Below are 6898 nucleotides of genomic sequence, written 5' to 3' on the forward strand. Positions count from 1 at the left end.
TTACATTTCAGACAAAAAGAATATACCTTCATTTTCTCTTTTAAGAAAAAACCCCCAAGAGACTGATTATAGCAATACACAATAAAGAAGAGATGAGCATATAATTTGCTTCGGGTTTTGTGGTTGGTTTTCTTAAAAATGTTCCTTGCTTTGGATATAATGTGCAGTCTGTCTACATCCACACCAAATTTCTTAGCCTTCACATTGAATATTCCTAAAAATGAATTTATATATGTAAACTTATATATTACATATAATAAAATAGATATTTATTGTAACAGTTTAAACCAGACCAAGGTATTTCTTAGTTAAAAAAATTTTAAATTCCAGTGTTGAAATCTGATCTCCAGTAATGAGCCTGCTAAGAAATGACTGCAATATCACATAACACTAGTTACAGTCATCACCTGTTCTGCTTAAACAATGCTGACTCCATGTCATGGAAACACGATGTGGAGTTCAATCCATAAAACCTCTTTTTTTTGGTCCCCTCCCACCCCAATTAACAGGGCTTATGCTTTCAACACCAGAGGAACACTCATTTCAAGTGATGCACCAGGGAATGCTACTTTCTGGGGAAAGGCATGTAGGGTTTGGGGACAATGCTCTCAAAGCTTTCTTTTGCTGCCCTCCACCTCCAGCAACTGCATTCATAACACAACCGGGACAGTCTTATTTTACTTGCTAAAGACAACAATCACCAGCTTACAAGCCACAAGAGAAAATGGTTCTTTGTGGCCACGTAGACAGCTCAACCACCATGTAATTCATCTCTTTACCTCCTTTCTGGTAAAGAAACACACTTGTGAAACTTGCAAAACCCAACGAGAAGATAAACCTCTAAGGCAGCACTAGCAAATCTTAAAGATGTGACAAAACAGCCTTCAACAATGTCTCACAATGCCAGCCACTGTCAGCTCTTAACCAGAATAAATGTCTCAGCCCAAGTACATAGGAACAAGCTAATGCTTCAGGAGTTATAGCAAGTAGGTTTGCAGAGCACCCTGCACATGCTACCACACGAAAAAAAATTAAAAAGGCAAACACCAATGCTGCTTCAGGACAAGCCTGTGCTTGAACAGCTCCAGCCCCTCCCCCAAAAGCCAGTGTTCTGGCAGGGCGTGAGAAAGCCTCGACTGTCTCGCCCAAAGTCTCTGCATCCGCCCCTGGGGAAGGAGGAAAAACAGGCTTTCCACCTCTCAAGATGATGCCAAGAACAACACTGTGCCATTTAGAGATCAGGGCAACAAAGGCTGTGAAGGGACACAGTCAGTACTCCTTCCAACGCAGACCTCAGTCTCTGCAACAGCTAATTACTAACACACCAGCAGAATTAGAAGGCACAGAGCTTAGACACAAACACTTCCTAATCTGTGCCTTTAGTAAAACGAAAAGCATACCTCCTGATGGAAAAAACGTGACAACACAGGAAACTGCCATCTGAACAGGCTGACAGTACAGTATGACTAGTTACACAAGCACCACAGCTCAGAGAAAACAACAACACAGAGCTGAGCTACACCTTCCCTTCTCACTCGCCCCAGCTGGACAGGCTCTCTCAGTTGAACACCCTCCTGTTTTGCAGGAGCAGACCACTGCTATGACCACTTTGCCAAAATACCGTTTTTGCAGCCTCAACATGCTGGACACTTTGCAAAGAAAGCCACCTTGTTGTCTTCCAAGAGTCATCTCACCAATTAACTTTCCAAGAGTCATCTCACCAATTAACTTTCCAAGAGTCATCTCACCAATTAACTTTCCAAGAGTCATCTCACCAATTAACTTTCCAAGAGTCATCTCACCAATTGCCTGCCATTAATTTCAAGTGAGACAACTTTTCTGACGAACCTTCCTGCTCCACAGGCTTGCATGTGGCCAAACTGAAGTAACTTAGTACTCAGGGCAGGGTAGAAAGCTTTGCCGTTTTTACCCTTTATTAGATACAGCTATACCACTGCAGGCACATTTCCCACCCATGAAGTACTTCCCCGAGCACCATCTATTAACAAACTGTTGAGGGAAAAGCAACGTGCATCAAAAGAATCAGCTCCATATTCTGGCAGTCAGAAGGCTGCTGTCACATAAAGACCGAAGTCCAACCTCTCAGGTGTCTTCCTTCAGATGCAAGTTACTTGAGGCTATTCCCTTTGTTTTCTATTCCAGAAGTTTCTAGATGTCAGTGAACATATTTCAGCATCCATTTTATGCCCCAAAGCAAGAGTACATCACTTGCCAAGCTGAACAAATGAGGTTTGTAACACATTAAAATTCACAGCATTCAGGCACCTCCAAATACTCTGTTTCATCCTGTAGCTGCAAGTGCAGCAACTCAAACACCTTGTTACCTTCAAGTCCATCAATTATTTAGAAGAAACTCCTTTCCAGAGAGACTCAAGTATCATTTATTTAGTCTTTGAGCAGGAAACAAAAACCATTAAAAGAGGAAAAGAGATTTCTGGAAAGGGCCATTGGGCCACAGGAACATATCTGGGGTTGTACACCAACAACCTGCCTGAAACAGAATGAGAAGGCCAAAATAAAACAACCACATGCACACAGGAGCTCATCAAGTCCCTGAGCCAATTAGTGCCAAAGAGCCCCAGCTACATCAGGGGGTTTCAGGACAGGTCTTCACATGGAAGACCTTTATCAGTTTGATATAAATGCCTGTTCTCTAGCCCAGGAACATAAAACAGAAAGAAGCTCTTTTATAGTACCACAGGAGCTGGTTTACAATACCAAGACAACATTCAGCAATGCTTACTACAAAGATCAAGGGGAACCAGAGCCCTGTGTTTATTACACCCTTGCCTTTCCCACACAGGTTCAGATTAAGGATGAAGACAGGCCTAAGATTTTCAGCTTTTACATGGACTTCTAAAGGTAACAACACAGAAAGAGCTCTCAAAAGAAACACAGGTAAGCAGTCACCCTAGGTAAGAACAGAAATTCTTCCACTCACACATATCACACGTAAGCAGTGCTACAATGAAAAGGACAAAACACTGTTGCTTTGCTCCCAAAGAGCTGAAGAAAGACAGGAAACCTGAACAAGTGCTGGTCCCCCCTGCCAAACAGGGGCTGAGGCACACTTTGAACCAGAAAGGAAAATGAACTTATTTTTAAATCCAGCTAAGAGCCCTGGGTTTGGATATAGCTCCTGTTGTGGCCAGCATATTTGTTAAAGGATTTCTGCACAAGCGATAACAGAACTCACATGTGAATAATCAAGCAGAGTGGTACTGCTCTCTGAGGGCTTTGATCCCAAGATTTATGTCAGATTGGCCATCCAAGGCAGTGGTTTCAACTGCAAACATCCCAATCCCTTATACAGTCAATTTTTAAGGATCACCACTTTTGCAGGTGACCCTCAACACCTGCATTTTGCTATTATCTTCACCTGTGACATTCCTAAAATAGAAGAATCTGCAGTGAATCAACAGTGATTTTTCAGTTCACTGACCATCTGAAAGCAGATTTCATCCAGAATAAAGTTGTTTTACAACACAGAAAAATTTCAAATATGACATTCAGCCATAGTTATGTAGTTAAATTATGGCTGCATTTAAAATTAAGTCATCAGAGCCTAGACAGTTCAATCCCCCTTCTTTTTAGATCGCTAAATCAAAATCCAGATTCCTGTATTCTTGGAAGGACCCAAACTATTTTGCTCTTTAAAACCCACACATACCTAATCTTGATAAGAATTAGTCTGATTATCTCTGACATTGTGCTTAACCTCTATGAGATGCTTTTGTCTGAGCATGAGCCAAAGGTTCAAGGAGAAGGATCCTGTTCCTGCCCAAACTGTCCCACGGGCTGAAGGCAGCATCAGTGCCTCCACCCAAGCCACCAACAGCACAGCTCTGGAAGAGCCAGAGACTTCAGGACTGGGCAGTACCAGAGAGGAAGACACACGACCACCCTTTGGACGTACAATCAGAAGCCATCTAGAAATAACCTCTGCTTAATTCCCCTGTAGTAACAGCCTGCACCATTTACTGTTTGAGGGTCTAATTTACTTTATCTGACCTACTTCAGCTTAAAGCAACATGAGAACCACAGCACGTCCATGGATTTTGTGAACTGCAGCCCTCTTAGCCTTAGAAACACACCACAGGTGACAGAGTACAGAAGTTCCATTCTACCCAAAACCAGGAAGTTTTGACACAGGAAGCCAAAGTGCAGGGCAACATAGCACAGAGAGCCCCCAAGTAAAGTGTGTCTGAAATCCACACATTTTTCCATACCCCACCCAGGTGAAAATTTTTGTAAAAGCAAAAAAGTACATAAACAGAGGATCTGTGGAACAGTTTTGACAATAGTTCCGTGAACTCCACTTCCCCTCACACACACCCCAATGAGAATTCTGAACAAACACAATGAAATTAAAACAAGAGTTTCATTTATTCACACTAATCAGTGCTCAAACTGTGCCACACCTAAACCACGATGAGAAACTTGATAGACTATGAGAATTAACTGTAGCAGTTTGTCAGCAGAAAAATTCCTCCTTTTTTTACCAAACACCCATTTACAGGTAATGGCACACTAGTAGCCACCCACTAACACTTCATAAACTAATTAAAAAAACTCTCTAAGAAAATCAGAGATCAGCCTCAAAAGCACTCCAATGGATCAATATTCCTCAGTTATTCATTAGAAGCAAGCATACAGCTTAAACTTATTCATCATCCAGATATGACCAAATTCATGACACCATGTCAACATTTTTCTTGCTACATCCAAGAGCAAAAAGTTATACTTTCAATACCAAAGAAAGCATCCCAGTTAAATAGCATCTTAGGGCTCAGAGCAAGAGCTTTTTATGATCCTTTCATTAAGTATTACAAGGTCTAATGCTAGTAAAAGGTAGCCCAGAACACACCCCCTTGCAGTCCTGTTAGGTATGTTACCTATGTGAAGGCTCTGCACAGACACTGCTCCTAGCAAAAGATCATACTTTTTCCTTCTTTTCTGCCACCCTCCTGCTCCCCACAAGGAGGCCAGAAGGACAGGAAAGAGGCTTTAAACAGGAAACAGTAAAATTAGTTTTTCTACAACACACTAAATGTCAGGCAAAGCCTGTGTCCAGAAACAAGAACAAGACTCAATTAAAACTTAAGTGAGTTTCCTTCTGATTTGATGACTGGAGGTAACACTTCAACACAAAGGATGCTAACCAGACCAACTTACACTAAAAAAAAAAAAAAAAAAAAAAAAAAAAAAAAAAAAAAAAAAAAAAAACAAACCAAACACACCACCCCCAAAAAACAAAAAAAAAAAAAAAAAAAAAAAAAAAAAAAAAAAAAAAAAAAAAAAAAAAAAAAAAAAAAAAAAAAAAAAAAAAAAAAAAAAAAAAAAAAAAAAAAAAAAAAAAAAAAAAAAAAAAAAAAAAAAAATCAATAAAATCACACTGCACACACACCACCCAGAAAAGCAGCTTTCCGTGATTGTGATTTAGACCTAGACTGCATCTTCAGCAAGTCCTTCTGGGAACAAGATCAACAAAAATAAAACAAAATGCCAACTGTGTAACTTACTTGTACATTGTTTTTTCAATATAAATGTATTTCCAAACTTTTGGGAAGCTATTCTAAAAATTCCTCTTTCAGTGGCATTATAGTTTTGAACAAGACAATCTTCTAAGGACAGGCAACACTATATTCCATCCTCCAAGAACAGAACAAAAAGGTTATAGATCACACCCTACAAGTACTTTCTTCCAGTGTCATTAACCAAAGGATAAAGAACACCATTCCACCAACACAAGTGTCCTGAATTCCTTTAGAAAAAAACAAAACCCACACAAACCAAAAGCTGCAAAATAATTTCCACCACAGCTCATTCCTACTTCACACCAATGACTAGACTTGAATTCCCACCTGACCCGTTCTCTCTGCACACAATTCTTCTGTTAAGCAGATAGTGCTAGACCCTCAACCTTCCACACCAAAGCATTTCACACACTTATTGCGAGTATAAGGTGTCTCAGTACTGATGCCTTACTCCCTGCTGGAGATAGCCAGAAAAGAGATGGATCATCTCACCAGAGAGCACTTATGAACAAGACACACCCTGTGCTTCCATTCTCTAGGAACTGCTTTCCTTCCATTTTATCCAGAGTTCTAGGTCACAAGGCTTCTGTCACTGTAACAAACAAACAAAAATCCAACCAAATAAAAAAGCAGTGCTGGAAGAATTTTGTCCTGACATTTTACAATATCCTTCCCACCTTCACCACCACCTCCTTGGAAGACCTAGTAAAGAAAGGAAAAAACAAACAAGTAGCTTCTTTTACAGCATGGATTAAGTTTCTTTGTGGGAGTTTATTTCTTTTTTTTATTCAGAATGTCTCAAAATGAAACCGCTAAGCCCACATAGAGTACAGGAGGTAAAGCAAGAGGCAAAACAGAACTGACCACGGAGCATCACCTCTGGTACCCCTGCGCTCCACGGCCGGGCCTGTTTCGGCAGGAGGCTGAAAGGGTGTCAGAGAGGTCGCTCACTACCACAGCCTACAGGCAATTACAGTTAAAATATTTAAAAAATTAAGTTACGGGCCTCAATCCTTACACCCACTGCACCGTTGCTCCCTCTAAACATCCTGGGCTCAGGTCAGAGTCTGGCAGCAACCGAGGCGACGGCGGAGAACAGAGAGGGCAAACTCTAGCTTGTAGCACTCCGAAAGGCCTTTTTCTATTATTTCTATTATTTTTTTTTTTTAATTTTTCTCCCTCGTGGCACCTCAAGGAGACAAGCTAGCGTGAACTCCCAGAGGAAGCCTCACCCGGCCTCTGCGGCTTCCTTTAATGGACAAGGACAATAGCAGGGGCTCGCCATAGCCCCGCACTGTCGGGAAACTTAGGCGGCCGGAGGGCTGCTGCCCGCCCGGCTC

General features: G+C 41.2%; 1 protein-coding gene across 2 annotated transcripts in view; it reads right to left on the minus strand.

Annotated features, from left to right (window-relative positions):
• TSPAN14 (tetraspanin 14) overlaps positions 1-6898 on the minus strand; it is a 33497-nt gene that overhangs the window by 25732 nt on the left and 867 nt on the right. The window contains exon 1 of one of the 2 annotated variants that reach the window (XM_017746363.1): positions 6051-6072. The exons of the other annotated variant lie outside the window; for it this stretch is intronic. The gene's annotated coding sequence lies outside the window, so the exon portion shown is untranslated. Of the gene's footprint in view, positions 1-6050; positions 6073-6898 lie in introns of those variants that run through there. 2 annotated transcript variants of the gene reach the window in all.

The sequence above is a fragment of the Corvus brachyrhynchos genome, unplaced genomic scaffold (assembly GCF_000691975.1).
Source record: "Corvus brachyrhynchos isolate BGI_N302 unplaced genomic scaffold, ASM69197v1 scaffold279, whole genome shotgun sequence".
In the NCBI taxonomy this organism is placed as follows: Eukaryota; Metazoa; Chordata; class Aves; order Passeriformes; family Corvidae; genus Corvus; species Corvus brachyrhynchos.